Genomic DNA, 19,589 nt, shown 5'->3' with positions numbered 1-19,589 from the left:
TGCTGACAGTTCTCAGCGGGACACCAGCTGAAAGCTCCGAGAACAATGCAGCCGTTTGCATATACAAAACAGCTGCTTTGTTCTCAGAACTCGCCTGCATAACTCTTAAGTAGCTAATTAGCTACTTAGAATTATGCAAAGATGATCTCTCAAAACTGTCACTCAAACTGTCGTTTGAGCGATTATCTTTCAGTGTAAAAGGGCCTTTACTCCAGAATGAATGTATAAAATTTCATCACTTCCTAAAAAGTGTAGCTTTTATTTCTCAAGCCATTAAAAAGGTTTCTGTAGTGTGTATACCATGGAAACTATTTTGATGGATTCAGAAATAAAAGCTACATTTTTAAGAAAGTGCTGGAATTGTATGCATTCATTCTGGAGTAACACAATTGCCAGCAGTCCACCAGGTTTTCCTTGTACTCCTGTGAATTGAATTAAGAAGAATGGATGAGCTGACTTCTTTCTATTTGATATAGTGTTAACAGTATCCCCATTATTGAAATACCCACCCCGCTTGGTCTTACATCTGGCATGGAGAAACACAGGGAGCTTGTCGGGTCATAGAGTTTTTAAGACAATCACGAGTCTCGTGCATGAATCCTATTCCAATTAACAATCTTCAGGTGTCGTAGGGATGGCAGCCTGCTCCTCTCCCCGCCCAATATATAAAATTGTGCAAGAGAATGAAGTTAGAGTATTTTTTAACTCTCCTCTAAGGCAATTAGTCCAACCTGAACAAGCTCTAAATAAGAGTTTCCAGGATCTATACATAGTTTTTAAGGTTTCCTTTTTGTGTTCCGTTTCCTCTCACATTCGGAAAACATGATTTTTAACTGGATTGCTGTGAAACTGGACCAAAGAATGCATGTGTGAATGAGATAAGGATATTACATTGCGATCCTCACCGAGGGTAGAGACCGGTATGAGAGTAATCAAAGTGCAGGACTGCAGAACATGTCAGGGTTACATAAATTAGAGGAAATAAATAATAAAGTGTAGGGTTCACCACATGCTTTACACATGGATGGTAACCAATTATTTCCACTGGATAAGTCTACCATGTTTTGCGGAACAAATTTTTGCATAAGGAATCTGTTAATGTCATTGCAGGTCAAATACTATTAACAAGATGCAATGATAATTATGTAGGTTGTGACTGAGCTATTCTTCATACAGCTTCCAGGTCTACAATTGTAGGAATCAAGAGTTTGTTAATTTGTACATGTTACATCTATGTGTTAGAAATGTATAAAACCCACTGATTTATTGTAATTTGTCACGATGCAGTTGTAATGGGCCGGAGTGGGGACTGCAGGGTTAAACTCTGGGAGACAGGATGGACCAAAGACTGACCTTTTTCCTCTACTCGCGCAGGTGGTGAGAGGTTTCTTTTCCTTAACTGTCAATGGGGTCATAAGAAACTCATAGCCTTTTAGGCCAGAGCCTGGACATGTGTAAGGTCATGTATTAAATTGCCGATTGCTTGGTGAGTGCCAGAAGATCTGGCGGTAGGTCATGAAGCCTGGAGGCATAGCCATTGCAGAAGATCGGTAATTGACTGAGTTTTGTACTTTTAACTTCTGTTGTTAATAAAGCCAACTAGGTGTCTTTCTCCATTTGTACAGGATAACTTGTCAGGGGAAGGAGGGTCCAAAGCTTGAAGGACCAAATCATCGTTTCACACACAGCTTTTCTCATAGGAGAGACTTATCACCAGTCTTTCTCCTCTCAACCACTCTAACTTCCAGTTCCTTCCCGCTTCAACTAGCTCCTCCGCTCCCACCCCCTCATAAACTAGCTCCTCCGCTCTCACCCCCTCTTAAACTAGCTCCTCCGCTCTCACCCCCTCTTAAACTAGCTCCTCCGCTCTCACCCCCTCTTAAACTAGCTCCTCCGCTCTCACCCCCTCTTAAACTAGCTCCTCCGCTCTCACCCCCTCTTAAACTAGCTCCTCCGCTCTCACCCCCTCTTAAACTAGCTCCTCCGCTCTCACCCCCTCTTAAACTAGCTCCTCCGCTCTCACCCCCTCTTAAACTAGCTCCTCCGCTCTCACCCCCTCTTAAACTAGCTCCTCCGCTCTCACCTCCTCCTAAACTAGCTCCTCCGCTCTCACCTCCTCCTAAACTAGCTCCTCTGCTCTCACCTCCTCCTAAACTAGCTCCTCCGCTCTCACCTCCTCCTGCGCTCCCACCCCCTCTTAAAGATACAATATCAGAATTTAAAAAAACTAGAATCTGGAGAATCTCAGTAAACTCCCCCATCACACAATACCAAAGTATTCTAAAGAAATGTAACCCTGCTACACCTGTATTTTCAAAGTGTCAATGAAGGAAAAAAAAAAAAAAAGTTGGAGACCAATATAATCACCACGAAAAGGAACTCTGCGACAAGACAATGGCTAAAACTACGTTTTGTCTGCGTTAAGTGATCTCATTGTTTGAGTTGGGTGTTTTTCTAATGGTAAAATAATAGCTGTTATTGGTTATATATATATATATTAATGTTATATATATATATATATATATATATCATAGCTACAGTAAAGAGAAAAATCAGGCATTGCAGAGAATAATAGTCGTAAAAAAAAGCAACATGTAAGAGGTGAAACTGGCTTTTCAGAGGCATTATTGTAAGCATTAAATTTGTATGTCTGCCCAGAATCAGAGAATGTACTTTCAACAGATAACTTGCTTTTCTAATATTCTGGCAAAAAGTCAGTACGATAAAGTATCAACCTGCGCTTCCTGGAGTGATATATCCCAGTGTATGATTGCAGGAGATATGCAGCTTCATTGACAAGTATAAATTGAATTTCACTGCATACTCTTCCCCTAACGGTGGTTAGTGCTGAATTTTTCATATATTTCTTTTCCACTGCTGAATATTTGAGTATCATTTTATGAAATATGCGGTTTCCTCAGATCGTACGTGACAGAACTAATGGAAAATGCATTCTTTCCCGTCCCCACTACATTTCTGAATTACATCCTATAGCCAGTTGACCCTATTATTAAATAGTGTAAAAACTGCACTTATCATTATTAATGGGGCCTACAAAAAGCATTATCCTCAAAGGCAGTAAGCTGCCTAACAAACCAGGCCTAAAACAGTTAAATCAGGAGATCCCTGCAGGGATTTCTGTAGAAATCCAGACTATGCTAAATTAAATAATGCAATACATAAAGAGAATACATTTATATTATACCTTTATTATATACATTTCACACACAAACTACATACATACATTATACATACATACACACATATACATATATACTGCAGAGAGATACAAGATTTTCAGACTCCCTCTGCTGCCCATCTCAGCGGTGATTGATGGCTAGCTACTCTGAGTCTACATCACTGTGAGGAGCACAGGGGATCTATCGTCATGAATACACCGGACTCAAACTAAGAGCTGTCAAGTCATTCTATTTTAATCGGGAGACACCCGGTTTTTCAGCTCGATCACCCAGACACCCGGTTTTTCAGCTCGATCACCCAGACACCCGGTTTTTCAGCTCGATCACCCAGACACCCGGTTTTTCAGCTCGATCACCCAGACACCCGGTTTTTCAGCTCGATCACCCAGACACCCGGTTTTTCAGCTCGATCACCCAGACACAATAGCAGCCATAGCAAAGAGATCAAAGGCAATCCCCGTGGCTAACACCCCTCAAGTTCTCCTCCTCCTATTCTGCACATTTGGCGCCTAGAGCAGGGGCAAGTAGGAGCCACCACAGAGGCCACTTAGAGCTTAGATGCTGCATTGGGAGTGGTCTCACCATCCCTCCAACTCTCCTCCTGTTATAGGACTGCACCACCCAGGGAGAAAGCCATACACAGTATTGGGAAGTACTTTCCCCTCATACTGGGATGCTGGGGAAAAAAACTATATGCCTCATTAGCCCTGCCGATGCAGGGAAGAGAATACAGAACTGGGAGCAGGACTGAAGTTGCACACTAACGGGTTCTGTAACGGCATGTGTAAGAGAGCAGGTTAGTAAAAACGTAGCCAGGAAAGACCAGTCAGGGGCACAAATGGGGGCTTATTACTGCATGGAGTACAAATAGGGGATTATTAATGCATGGGGCCTTCAAATGAAAGCTTATTACGAGGTGGGACTACAAATGGTGAATTATTACTGCATCGGCCACACATGGAGGCTTATTACTATGTGTGGCCTAAATGGGGGTTTACTACTGCATGGGGTCTTTTTAGGACATGGCACACCATCGGTTGCCTATTACTGTGTTGGGCAACGAAATGGGAATTATAACTGCATGGAGCCACAAATGGGAGTTTTTCACTATGGAAACACAAAGGGGGCATTAATATCTTGTGGTGGGAACTTTTACTGTGTGGGGAACACAGAGTGGCATTGGGAGGTTGCAGCAGAATGTGAAGGGGTGGGGGTGTAGAGATAAGTTGTGGGTTCTGAGAAGCTTTCTGGACAACTAGGACTGGATAAAAAGAGAAAAAATCATTTGTTATTTCTGGGCCACAGTGTGTATTATACACTCACTGGCAAAAAAAATCAAGCATATAGAAGGAGATGTTGGAATTAAATGACACTTGTCTCTGGACTGCAGCCGACAAAACAGTTGGAGCTGCTTGTGCTTGTTGGACGATCAGACAATCCTCTGTGATGGTCTGTGGAGGGCGTCCCGAAACCGATGACCTTGTATGCGTGCCATCACGCATCCAGTGTTCCCAACAACTCCTAACAGTCTGGTCAAAATGGCCCAGGTGGCAGCAATTCATCAATACAACCATCCAGCTTCTTGCATTCTAATAATACGCCTCTCTCAAATTCTTAACTGGGGGAAATCTCTTTAATTATATCGTAGAGGTGTCTAGTGGTCAACAAGTTTTACACAAGCGGAAAAAGAGGTCCACTACACACAAGTAGCCTCTGAGAGCCTTTTTATTGGCCGAGGATGGAACCACTTTTCGGGCCTCAGGTGGCAAGACCATTCAAGTAATCACACCACAAAAGTCTAATAATTTGCCAAACTGCATTCCAAGTTTTGTAGCAAAATAACAACTCCTAGGTGCTTGGTTTTTAAAAAAAAAATGTTTACGAAGTGTACTTTATATCAGGGTGTGGTGCATTATAATTTATTTCTTAGGCACAGTGTGTACTATAATTTATTTTTAGGGGCACAATTTGTATTATACTTTATATCAGGGTTCAGTGTGTTATAATTTCTGAGGGCGCAGTGCCTTGTTTCTGGTGGCACAGTATAGATTTATTTATTTCAGGGGTACAGTGTGTTATATTGCTAGGCTCACAGTGTAAATGACCTGAAAGCACTATGGAATAAGTTGGCGCTATATAAATAAGTTTTATCTTTATTTCTTTCAGTGGGCACAGTAGGTGACAATGTGTGATGCCATTTTTTCAGAGCAGCCAAAAAAGTCTGGACGACTGGAGAAGTCATGATGGTCTGGAGTAGATGGAGAAGATGAAGGAGTCCAGAAGACATCACCTGTGAGACACTCAGTGTCTTGTGTATTCAGTCTGACTGCCTCAATCAGTATTCAATTCACCTGTAAGGTCCACAGCAGTCTAGTTTGTTGTACTACACCTCTCAGCATGTCTTTACCATTGTTAAGGTGACACAGGGAGGAGTTGTTGTTTCACATGGTAAAATACACCACAAAATGAGTTGCCAATAGTGCTTTAAGTGTATTAAGTAAACCAAATCATTATGCACAACCCAAGTATGCAACAAATCGACAGACTCCTCTTTTGTTTTCTCTCATCTCTTCTCTTCCTCCCTCTTGTTCTCCCCGTTTTCTCTCCTCTCACTCCTGCTATAAGTTAGCCACGCCCTCTAAATTAACCCCCCCTTAGCCACGCCCTTTAAGTTAGCCACACCTTCTAGGTTAGCCATGCCCTCAAAGGCCACTCCCATCACTCTGTGAAAGGTTCTCACAGGTTAAGGTCTCCGTAAACTGTGTGTCCAATGTATCCTTTGATGATGCCCAAGATATTTTTTTGCTGTATTGGCCAATAGGAGCGCGGACCTGTCCCCATACTGTGCTGCTCTTCCATAGATCCACTTTCAAAGTTTTATCCCTATTATGATTGAGATCTCAAAAATGTGTGATAGGCGATAGTCCCAGAGATGGAAACAACAGCTATTGCAGGAATGGGAGTCCTGTAACTTTGTTCACTAAATTATAGAGGCAACGCTTTCCTTAGACTGCACCAACGATGACCTCAGTGTATTACCAAATGAAAGCTCCACATTAGCACAAATCACAGCGTTTCCTCGGTGAAGGACTCGAGTAGAAATGGTATCTTTATTCTACGAGGCTATTAGAACCACATAATAAAAGAGGTTTTTATACAGTATACTCTACTTACTACCTGCTTATAATGCTAGCAAATTGTGAGCCTGACGCTTGTATCGGCCTTGTAGATATTGGTGTCAGATATATAAAGGTCCCAGTGTCAAAAATCACATCTATAACTCAATTGATCCTACTGATATGACAAATGAATGTCACAGGAATACCCCTTTAAATAGCATTACATTTTAATGCAGATTTTGTAGCAAAAACTATTAACAGATCCAAAAATAGAGAGATTTAAAAAGCTTTAAATTATACTTCAGTCATAGACTTCAATGACTCCCTGCAGCCACCACTAAGTGGCGCCTAAAAGTTTAATGGAAACCGATGTATCATTGAGTTCAATGTAACTCTGGCTTCTGAGAGCTCCTCCTAGTGGTGGCTGCAGGCAGCAAGAATTTGAATTAAAGGGGTTACCCCACAAAAAACATTTATCACCTATCCAGCGGATAGATAATAAATGTTGGATCGCTGGGGGTCTCACCACTAGGTTCTCCAGGGATCACAGGAACGGCGGTCTCCGGAGTACCCTTAGCGCAGTGTGGTGGTGTGAATGCATCACCACCGCTCCATGCACTTCTACAGGACTGAAGGAGATAGTCGAACAATGCGATGAACTATCCCATAGACATGTAGCGGTGGTCAATCATGCACACTGTAAGCTTCATTCACTAAGGGGACTCTAAATGACCAGATCCCTAGTGATCATACTTAAATCACCTGCCCTGTAGAGAAATAATAAACGTTTTTGGTGGAATCATCACTTTAACCCTCGTGTGATACTAGTTTCAAAGTGCAGGATTGCAATGAACAAGACGGAAGTCAAATAGACCTCATGGTACCACAGAAGGGTTAACTAGGACTATGCTCAGGAAAGCAAGGGATTTGGAGCTGTGTAACAGTAAAACAGAGCTCAGACTCCTATAAAGCTATAGGGGAAGATTTATGAAACTGAGAAAAACTATCTTTGTTGCCCAAAGCAACCAATCACTCTGCAGCTTTCATTTGTTGTAATGCTCTTGAAAAGTGGAAGCTGTTCTCGATTGGTTGTTATAGGCAATAAAGACACTTCGTTTCATAAAGCGGTCTCATAGTATTAAATCAATAAGCAGAATTTTGGACCCACTTAAAAGTAGCAGTCACGCTACGCTACGGTCAGGAACGCGCCCTTGTCAATGACTAGTTGAGTACAGCACTCCACTGTTTCCGTTAGTCCCAAAGACGATGAATAAGCAGCGCTCATGTCTTATCACCATTTCAATAACCCTACCTAACTGTGGTCATGCAGTGAGTAGGAACAAGGGGCTTGAGACTCCGCTTCGAGTGATTGGTGAGGGTCCCAAAAGGTGAGGCCCCCAGCAATCAGATGTTTATCACTTACAAGTACCAATTATTATTTGTGGGCTAACTGCCTTAATATGGAGTATGGACAATCAGGTCATGTGATCTAGTTCTAAGAATGCTCCACATACAGCTTTTACAGATTCACAAGCCCAACAGCAAAGTTTCCCAGGAAACTGATGTTCGTTATTGGCAAGTATCTGAAAATGAGTGAAGCTTCTAGCAGCCAAGAGTACTAATCCTACTAGCACAGACACACAAAAAAATTTGGCAGATTATCGTAAACAAAACAAAAAAAAAACCCCCACTGTCTGGCACATGCAACCAATAATTATTCTCCAGCCAGTCCACATACACATCACCAAAGGAGAGCTCCACATTAACGTAAATCACAGGGTTTCCTCAGATTGGAGTAGAGATGGTTTTGTTACTGTAGAAGGCTATTAGCAGATACCTCTTTATATAGCGTGCTCCACTTACCAAATTGTGAGCCTGATGCTTCTTGTGTCGACCTTGTACAGACAGGTGTCAGATTTATGTCACTTTGTCACCTCAAGCACAGAGTGAACTTTTAGGAGACACGCTTGTCATTGAAACCAATGAAGACAAAATGAGGCAGAAGAGACAACGTTGCAGCTGACTGTCATTCATAAGTTCACAATCCTTCATTCAGGAAGTGAATAAGTAGATTGCTTACTAAAGCTTAGGCTATACAACTAGGAGAATATTCCTCAAATTGCATTGTAGGAAAACAACAGGTAATCTGAAAAGTCTTTGCAGTTCTGCACATACTTTGATGACAATGAAATAGCTCTTGATTCCCAGTAGCAGGCACGGTTAATAGGCTGGCATCACACAGGGCTTTCTGGGGGGTTTCTATGGTTGGGTTGTTTTTTTTTCCAAACCAGTTTTAGTGAATGTTAAGGAAAAATAGGAACATTTCCTAAAACATGTGTTTTTGTGCAATAAATGGTGTAATTCTTAACAGTACCACTATTGCCCAAAATATCCTGTAGCCTTATAATTACGGTATGTAACAAGAGGCTTTAAAGTCTAAACTAAAGGATCCAAATACAAACACACAGACTTCCTCCCTGCATTATCACTATAGACAATACAGCAGGGTCTGCGCACTTTATGGCAGCTGAAATTAATGGAAGTCAATTGACAGAAAAATGTCATAGAATGTTACAGTAACCGGGGAAGTAATGGAGTACAGACACCTTCCCTAGAAACCAGAAAGGGACAGCGCAGATGAACACAGAGCCTTATTTGTATAAGGCTGCGGCCAAACAGACCGGTCATTTTGCAATCCAACACGTCCAATGACTCTTTCAGCTGGGTCACCCCCATAAACATAAGATGGTTGCTACTTCAGCCTAAATCAGCAAGTCTGGCCAACACTAATCTAATATGTACAGCCTTCTTTACTATCCTTCTAGTATTTAGGCCTCCAGCAGTAGAACAGAGCCATCCTCAACTTGAACACCATCTAATAAGGAGATGACACTGCTGATATTGTTCCAGTCTATACAGCAAAGCTGACTAATGAGATACAAGAAGCATCTATTGTGTCTGCTTTAGTGGCCAATTTAAAAGTGAAATATTACAACATTTTTAATGTGGATAGGAAGAAATATATTGCCATTTAAAAATAATGTGTCCGAACACTTCTGTCTACTAAACCAATAACACTACTGTGTAACAGACTTAAGAACAAGTGGAAACTACTTAAAAACAAGTAGCCAGCCCCACAGACACCAGCTAGAATAGCAAGGTGAATGCATGACCATGGCTCCATTCAAACTCCTCCTCACTGTTGGTGTGCAGTGAGGAGGAACAGGGGGCTCGGGACCCCCATTCTAGTGATTGGTGAGGATTCAGGCCCTGGCACCTCAGTGGACTGACACTTTTCACCTATTTTCTTCATAGGTGATAAATGTCCTTTGTGGGCCAACCCCTTTGGGTTTGAGGCTGTATTCCTTTATCTCATAAATAGACTTGAATTTAATGTGAATCCATGAGAATGTTTTACAATAATGTGCCTATTTCTATAATAAAGAGCGGCATTTGGTGTCTAAGGAGCCTACAGCAATTGTCTGCTGTTTAGTTCAATTGAGAGAATTATAGTTCAATTTCAGAACTGCAAAAAGCTTCATGTTTTCCAAACATTATATATCAAATCCAATTGCTAGTCATTCTTACGTTATGTATGGCGCATATTACTGCACTTCCACAACTTCATTACACAAGCAACAAGTGAACTGGCTCAAGTGACTTCAAGGGAATTAGACTAAATCATAAGTAACCATTTATCTAATTCCGATTTCAAAAGATTGAGGAATATTTCCAGGCGTACAAACCTCTATAATGAATTATATTTAAAAGGGGTTGTGCCAACATATGAAGTTATCCCCTATCCACATGAATGGGTCATAACTTTCTGGTCAGTGGGGATCCCACCATTGGGTTCCCCAAGGATCCTGAAAAAGACTGTTCTGAAGGTTCCTGAATGAATGCAGTGAAAGTCAAGCATGTACACTGCAGCTCCATTCATTTCAATGGGGCTACTGGAGATATAGGTCAAATGCTCCGGTGGCGAGGGGATACCTTAAATGTTGTCACAATGCCTTTAAGGGGACATAAACATCAAAGATCAAAGCTTAGAGGACAGTAGGCTAGTTCCAAGCACACTTGATATCAAGACTCAGCTGACAACATTTACTGTATCTAATATGTAAATCTGCGCATTGAGCTATGATGCCTTTCAACTATTTAGTGATATCAATTCCAAACAGAACTAGAGAGAGAGGTGCGGGACTCTGTTTTCAGACCACTTGTGCAAGTATTTACACAAAATACTTAAGGTCCCCCCTTAAACACAAATATCGGTGGAACTCACCAAGTTCGGTAGAATTAGCTGACTATCTTACGTGTATGTCTATCAAAGGAAGGAAGGATGGAGCATACTGAAATTAAATGCCCGATCCTTTTGTTCTCACAGGAGGTAAGTCCCGACAAGAAATGTCTGGCAGCGGCTTACTCATCTCTCCCCATTGACTGAGACCAGCATGTGCATGGCAGAGTCATCCGAATGCACATTAGTCAAAGAGCAACTGAAGGTGTCTGAGCATCTTTATAGAGTTAACCAGTAGGTTTGTGCATACAGATTTTTTTGCTTCTTGATTTCTAGGTTTATTGTTGCATTAAAGGGAACTTATAGTTAGAAAATAATATAGTTTTAATCAGGTTTTTACATTTTTTTTGTGGAGTCACCCTCTATATGAAGCAAAAAAAACCAAACACATGACATATTTTAGTTTTCACAATGACCACCGACCCTCACAATAGAGAGGGATAATTTTTCAGCTTGTGCTGCATACATAGAAACTGGGTCAGCAGTCATTAGAATATCATCAAAAGACAGGACTGAAGTGAAAGAGTAGCAGGTTCATTAACTAAGTTAGAGGTGGATAACACAGGAGCACACCAGTGACGAAAGGTGATGGACACATCTTGGCCCCCTATCCCTGTACTTGGACTACAGAACATGTTCACAACACTGTCACACGTAAGACGGAGAGATATATCAATTCTCTTATATCCAGGAAGGATAAAAATGAGTTGAGAGAAGAAAGAGAAGAAGGGGGAGGAGGAGGGAGAAGGAAGAGGAGGCAAGGGAGGAAGAAGGAAGAGGGTGAACGCGGGAGAAGAAGAAAGGAGAGAGAAAGAAGAGAGGGGGCAGGAAGGTGGAGGAGAAAGGAAGTAGGAGGAGGAAGAAGAGAGGAGGAAGGAGGAGGAGAACATTATAAATACAGTATAAAAAAATAAAAACAGAATATCTTTTTTTTACAAAAAAAATATACTGAATCGTGCTAAATTGTGTGGCAGCTTTCACTAGATAATCAGATAGAAGTTAAAAAAGTTAAAGTGTTCACTTAGCAGAGTTCAATGATTGCTGGAGTCAAGTTTCAAAATGAGGCCTTTCCGACAGTAAACAGACTCAAAAGTGAAATATTAGCACTCTCAACCAGCTGTACCCGTGACAATAAAGACTTATATGTCCAGTCTGTGCAAAGAATCTAATATAAACACCTCACTTTGCAGTGGATACAAGTTCTCCAGCACTAATCTGCTGCTCCGCTATATACCTAGGTAATCTCTAGGTTTATACAAACTATTCCTCTCCATGGGTCTGGCTGTACATCATCTTATGGGCAGACATGTTTAAATAAAGCATACTTTGTAGGGAAGAGATAAGACTCTTAAAGTCACAAGACTGCACCGTGTAATTCCCTGCTACAAGTGACTAGCAGGATAGCACGAGAATAATCTAGAACGGGCTTGCTACCGCAGCTAGAAAGAGCAGACGGTGCCATCGTGAGCATCACACTCGGCCTCCACTGTCCTCGATTCACCCCGCAGCATTCCAATGAATTTGTGAAAATAAAACATCCCGGTGCCCTCCAGCTGTAAAAAGCTCCGTACCAGATCCTACATGGCTATGGATTATTCATCGACACTCACAAATCTGTAAACTTGTGATTCTCGTGACAAATGTATGAAGACTTAGATTCATATTTTCTGAATGTAACTGTTAAACATCAGTATGAAGAAAAAGTGTCACCATGTGGCGGGCAAAGAGAGTCAGAAGATAAAGCGAAAAACGTGTGCGGTGCAGGTCTAGTCAGATAATGATCAGTCAGGTCCACCGTTGGCATCATTATGGGATATAGCTGGAAAATACATCCTTGAATATGATTATATAGTATGTTTTATGTTAAGTCTTTAGTAAATTATTTTTAAAAAGTCAATGCAGTTAACCCAAAAGTTCCTTTTCCAATCCATAAAAGCCTCCTCCTACCCTACTGTACAGGAAACTAAGGCAAGATAATATGTTTAGAGGGAGAATGCCCAAATTGGTGTAGGGTATCTTATAGGCCAGGCAATGCTCCATGGGAAAAATGGTATGCAAATAAACCAGCAGGAAGAAAGGCTCCCTCCACCTATTGGACAGCAACCCTATAAGTCAATGTCTGATGTTGTTCGGGTTGCTAGCCCTCATCAGTATAGTGCAGGGTATCTTTGGCTGGGTGAGAGCCCTATGACGCGGGTCTATGCGAAAAGTGTTTCTCCTCGTGGAGAAGGCCAAGTTGGCGTAGGAGGCAGCATTTGTATGGGTCCTTCAACTGTAGAGCTGCTGCTGCTCTTCTCTTCATGTCATGGAAGGAGCACTGTGGACACAGGAGATCATCTTTCCTTGACTAACAAAACAGTAGCTCTGCTAAGTAAGAAAAAATATATACTGTATTTTTCGTTCTATTAGACGCACCGGTCTATAGGACGCACCCCTGTTTTAGAGCGGGAAAAAAAATTTGAACTCACCCAGGGACAGCGCAGGGTTAGTGCCGGGTGACGGAGCAGAGGGAGCAGCAGAGGCCTGAAAAACCGGCGCTTAATATCACAGCGGCGCTTGTGTGCAGCAGGAGGAAGGAAGGAAGACGTTTGGTGGAGGCGGGGTGAAGCAGTAGTACCCGCCGGCACTCACGACCAATCAGAGGTATGTATGGGCGGCAGTGGGGAGGAGACTGGCCGCACATTTGTTCGTGCGATCGCGAGTTTAACACACAAATCGCGCTAACTAAACCGCGTTCGCGCATTAAATTCACGATCGCGCTAAAAATGGCGATCGGAACAAATTTTTTGGCACATTCGCTCTATAAGACGCAGCAACCCCCCCCCCCCCCGCTTTGGAGGGGGAAAAAGTGCGTCTTATAAAGCGAAAAATACGGTATATTTCCAACTCAAGGACCCCCAGTAAAGTACAGCAGTCCCACAGTTTCACATGCAAGCACAAGGGCAGTTAAAGCAGCCGTATTTGTGCACATGAGGAATAGCTGGGGGTTACTGGTGTTAAGTAGGGTTACATGTGAAATTTTATGTATTGAGTGGAGTTGTGCTTTAATCTCATCTCGGTCATCAAGTATTAAAGGAGGTTATGCCAAGTTTTACACTTATTCCCTATCTACAGAGCAGGGGGAAAGTGTCCGGTCAGTGGGTGTACAGGAACCCCCACTGACTACTCATGACACTGGATATACAGGGAACGTCTTTTGCCTGAGTGTGTTGTGCCTACAGTTAAATATGGTGGAGGTTCTGCTATGGTCTTGGGATGTATAACATGGCATGGTCGGCCAGTTGGTTGCAGTGGCAAGAACCGTAAACACGGAGGTGTACCTTGACATCCTTGACAATAATGTGCTGCAGACAATGTGACGATACTCTTGAGAATGGTCAGCCATACTTCCAACAAGACAATGTGCCTACTTAGAAATCCAATGCTGTTTTACGTTGGTTTGAGGATATAGATGTTCCATGATTGGACCGACTGCACAGAGTCCCTATCTTAACCAGGGTTGTAGAGGCGTTAAGCTAAACCTCAAAACGCCTCAATTTTCAGACTCCAGATTCGATTTTCCAGACTCCGACTCCTTCTTATAGGACTCGTTTTTTAAGTGACAAATTTACTGCATTAAAAATGGTCACATCAGGCTTTTCACCCCCATTATGATAAAATGATCAAGCTATTCAGATAGATAGAACCTAATGGAATATAATTTTAGAACACAAACAACTTTACTAAATTGTAAATATGTAATACACTAAGCTGAATTGGCACACTTCCTTTCATAGGAATTTAGTAAAGTTTTGAAATGCCCTATAATATTCAACATGTACATTTCTATCGACTCCACCAAAACGAGACTATGACGCCAACTCCACAGCCCTGCCCTGAACCCCAATGGACATCTCTGGGACGAACTAGAACGTCAGCTCAGAAAATATGAACAGCTTTCATCTTCTTTTTAAGAACTCGCCAGAAGTTTGCAGCATGATTGGAGGGAAATACCAGCTGAAGTATATCAGATATTAGTAGAAAGTATCCCACGGAGAGCATCCAATATCATTAGATCCAAAGGAGCCCCACTATGTATTAATATGTAAATAAATACTACTTTTGATTCTTGCTTAGGTATCCAATCAGTTTCGGTAGGATAGTGTATAAGCATTTACCATCTATATTTTTCTGGAAAAGGAATTAATTTATACCTTATTTCTACTAGACTGCAACATCTTCCATTCAAAGATGGGGGCTTTTTTTTTTTTTTTATAAAAACAAGACTACTTTTTAATAAGCCCAATTAAAAGTTTTCAGTGTTGAGCCAAAAGATGCCGTTTCTGTATATAAAATATCTCTGCACATCTATATCCAGAAGGTATGGAAACAGCGACGCTGAAGTCTGGCCTCTTCTAACATTCTCCACATTTTGCATTTCACTACAGGCTCACGTGTTTGTGTGCGAGATGGCTGCGAACGGGTTTTTTTTTTTTCCTCCTTTGGCAGCAGCACCCAACTGTATTTCACGACGTAACATCCATTGAGCAGCAAGTAGCAGATGATGCTTAAGAGGTTAACTCGGCATATATCTGGCATCTCTCCAGCCTTTGTAGAAGAATCACTACTAATGTGAGAGCACAAAGCATAGTCCAGGCCAGCCGTGATTAATAGACTGCTGAATACGCTCCTTTCCTCACACACACACACTTTTCATTCCCCTGCTTCCATAGATCATGGACTTATCCTCGAAATATCTGACTGAAATTGAATTTGGCTTCTCTCTCAACCGTTCATTTCCTATGTTATGCAAGGTTATATCCTTTTCTGCATGAGCAGAACCAAACCAGCTGCAGCTCGGGAGAAGAAAATATGTTTTCAATTATGGAGCTGGCCTGAAAACAGAATGGTAGATCTGAGAGCGCCCTTAATAGAGCCATCATTGAATGAACCTGCTAGACGGAATCCTATTAATTAGGTGTTTAGCCTTACACAGGGAACCTTTGATACTGCGAGCACGTTCTACCTGGCATGCTCGGGCTTTGTAACGCAGCAGGAAGTTAATATGGCAAACTTCCTCAATTGGCTATGCAAAGGTCTGACATTTGAAACGGAGATGATTGCGATGAAATATTGACTTTCGGGAGTGTGTTAGGCAATGAAGAGAATGAATCAGAATTTACTGAGCTAGCAATGCAAGCCGCCGCATTATGGAGGGATTATTTTTCCCTCAAGGAGGGAGACTGAGGAAGAAAAGCATTTAGGAAAAAAAAAAATTTGCAGTTTTCACCGCACAAGCTACGGGGATTTTCTGCTCTGGTCCCCATTTAGAAAATAGAGTTTGCTACGAGAGGGAATAAGCATGAAACAATAAAAAATAACAGCAAAACAACACAATAGGGTCTGGAGCCGCATTCTCTTCTACTTTTCAATTACTCCGATACCACTGGGAGGAAGTGGCAGCCTTGAACTCATAAAAAGACATCTTGGCCATTTATACTCCATCCGTGTTCTCTTCGGTCACGCAACGCATTTACTCGCAATGGTGTAATACACTTGTTAGGACTGGCGTGAGGTAATGGTGATCGCAGGCACAAATAAATAATGTTCGCACTGTGCCGCTGAATGCTGGAATACAGAAACTTCAAGGACCTACAGCCAACAGACTTAAAGGGAATGCAGAACCAATATTTCTTGGACTCATTAAAGCAACCCTTTGAACAAAATTCAGTGCCAGGACCGGTGGGGGGTTTATTACTTGCAGTTCCTCTCTGTTGTTCCTCTGATCCACCGGCTTCAGGTCCTGTTTTTGGCCATTAGGCTGAGACAATCTTCAGACTACCTAGTCCCCCACAGTGCATTGGTAATGTTAAGACTACTAATGCACTATACCTGTTCTATGATTCGCCAGAGCTGCTCATGTGATTAGCACTGACCAATCAGAGAGTAGAGCACAGTGTGCATTAGGTAGTTAGAAGATTTCTACAGCCATCTTCAACAGCCAAAAGAAGGTTAAAAAAAAACCTGTGGATCAGAAAAAAGACGAAGAACAACTGATCATCATTTTGAAGAGGGATGGCTCTGATGGAACAAGCCCATGGGCCACTGTAAGGCTGGGTTCCCACAAGGCGGAAGCCAAGGCAGTTAGCCATGGGTTTTGGAGTAGCTTTGGCCGCATTCTTTTCCGTTGCGTCCAGCACTCCCATAAAGGATAGCGCGGCTGCAACAGGAAAAAAAAAGGTGACATGCTGCGGCGAGGGAATCCACGCCGCAGCACCGGCTTTGCCGTGACGGATTGGCTGTCCCGTGTGGACGAGATTTGTGACAAATCTCATCCACATGGCTGGCTAAGTCCAGGATTAGCGGACACAGGCGGAATTTCCGCAGCAAATCCACCCTGTGTGAACCCAGCCTAAGAAAAAAAGTTATGCAACTTTTTAATAAACCTTAGGGGGAAATTTATCAAGCTGCTTATGCAGGATTTACTGGCAAATAAAAGTTGCTAATTTTCTGTGCACCCAATGCTGGCGCTGTAATCTGCAATTTTGTACCTTATCTTGTCACTTTTAAAAATTGTTGAGAAAAGGGGTGTGTCTTAGTGGGAGGGGAGTGGCCACAGCCCACCAGAATTACTATACTTTATATGAGAGACTGGTGTAAATTATATTGGAAATCTACTCCAGCATGTAGCTGACATACATTTCCATTTGAGGTGTGTACGGAGGCAGAGATGTGCCTAATTTATTAAGGGTAGAGTGCTTAATAAATTAGGCGCATCTTTCTCCAGCACACTAGTGTATGAAACACCAGTCCTAATAAATGTGCCCAATTTGTGTCAATATCTCACCATTCTCAAGAACTCTGATAGCGGTTTGGGAGTCAAATCCTCATTTGTATTCAATGGCTGAAAACTTGAAATCATGAGAATACACCGCCACATAGAGCATCTGCACTGCTCAATACCCAAGCAGGTGCCACTCTAATATCTCCGCAGCCCCACTGATAGTGAATGAAGCACTGGTATGCTTGTGCGCCCAGCGCTCCGCTCAGTCTCCTTCTTACTGCAGGAGGGAGCAGTAACTCCATAGGGAGGAGGATGAGGGGCACAGGACTCCCATTCTGGAGATCAGCAGGGGTCTCAGGAGTGAAACTCCCACCGATCATCAAGTTATTCCTTAATCTGTGAATAGGGGATAACTTGCAATTTTGGTGCAACCTTTTAAACTATCCTATACTATGTTGATGGAAAAATTAAAAAGTTATAGCTTCTGAGATAAAGAAACAAAAACACAAAAAAATTATTGCTTAATTGAAAACCAGACGAACCCCTTAACATCCTTAAGGGGTTCGTCTTGAAAAGCAAGACTTGTCAAGTCAACGGCTCTGGCTGTATAGCTCTCCAGCCGCGGCCTTGCTGACTCCATTTCTGTTTCTTTCACTTCATGTTCACCTGGACAGAATGTGTCAAGTAGGCGGTCCCAACTACTCTGTCCGTGGGTGATGTCGGCCATGATTCACTGTCTGACATCACCCACTGATAATGAGCAATGGGGACTGCCCACTTGACACATTCGTAGTAGTTTGTGGGGCATTGAAATTCTGCTGCTGTGAAGGTAAGGAATCCAATAATAAATATGTATCCATGAAATGAATCTATGTGAATCCCTGGAATACATAGCTGTAGGTTCACTATACATAATCATCTCCAAGTACATCACGTTTTGCTACTAATGTGCACAGTTATAGGATGCTACTTGTCCAAAAAGTCAGTTTGTCAAATTTGTGTAATGCTAGAGCAGCCCCCAGTCAAATGTGAGTGAAGCGAGTGATGCTAATGTGAAATAGAAACCTCAAGGAATATCATCTCAGCTGAGAAACACTCGGCCACATGGACCTCCGAGTGTCTAATGTACACATGAAAGAAAGTTCTAATTTTATTCTTTTTGCAAAACACTGCTGAGTTCATAAGTGGCCCTGGAAGCAAAATCAGCGCTAGAACTGAAGCTTCAATGATAGGGGCTTCACGGCCAAGTAGCAAGACAAGATCCTGCAACCAACATGCAACATGCCAAACGTTGACTCTGCTGGTGTAAAGCAGCGTCTCTCAACTCCAGTCCTCAATTATCCCCAACTTATCATGATTTAAGGACATCATAAGGAGAAAACACCTGTGGCCATGGCAATAATGACATCACCTGATAACATGACATATTAGAAGTACTCGAGGACTGGTGTAATGTACACCGACATTACACTCTAGAGCGAGGGAAATGCATCCTCTGGAGTGAGGAATCTCCCAACCATCTGGCAGGCTAATGGCAGAATACTAGAAGAATGCTACATCCTTCTTCCCGGTGACTAGAAAACAAATGGATATTCAAGGGACTTTTATTGATGGCCTAAAGGTTTCCATCAAAGGATGTTTTTGGAAACCCCCCTTTTGAACTGCATATATAGTTAACTGATTGCTTCCAACTTTGTGCCATCAGTTTGGGAATGGAACTTTCCTGCTTCATCAGGATTGCGCCCCTGTGCATAAAGCTACATGAAAGAATAGGTTTCTAGTGTCGGATTAGAAAAAACTTGTTTGTATGTCCTCTGTAGAGCTCCGACGTCAACCTTATTAAACACGTTTGGGATAAACTAATGTTCAGACTTCGAGTCAAGTGGAATCACACCACAACCTCAACAATGCTCTTGGGGGTAAATGGACGTGAGCCCTGTAGCCATGTTCAAAAATCCTGTAAAAAGCATGTCCAGGAGAAAAAAATAAATAAAAAAGTCTTTTGTGAAGGGGGTTAGAGGGGCGAGACTACTTTATGGCCAATGGTTTTAGACTGAGACATTAAAAAAAAACAAAAAAAAAACACCACAGATATGTTTTGGTCATGTGGTATAGCAAGCCAATAAACATAATGCAAAATTTTGGGCACGATCATGAAATTGCATTTACGTAGTAAGAGAATCTATGCCAACTACATTGAGGTTGCC

General features: G+C 42.1%; 1 protein-coding gene across 4 annotated transcripts in view; it reads right to left on the bottom strand.

The window, feature by feature from the left end:
* CUX1 (cut like homeobox 1) overlaps nucleotides 1-19,589 on the bottom strand; it is a 378,084-nt gene that overhangs the window by 243,636 nt on the left and 114,859 nt on the right. The window lies entirely within an intron of this gene.

Source organism: Eleutherodactylus coqui, chromosome 4, assembly GCF_035609145.1.
Source record: "Eleutherodactylus coqui strain aEleCoq1 chromosome 4, aEleCoq1.hap1, whole genome shotgun sequence".
Taxonomy (NCBI): domain Eukaryota; kingdom Metazoa; phylum Chordata; class Amphibia; order Anura; family Eleutherodactylidae; genus Eleutherodactylus; species Eleutherodactylus coqui.
This window is presented reverse-complemented; position numbering and strand designations above follow the sequence as displayed.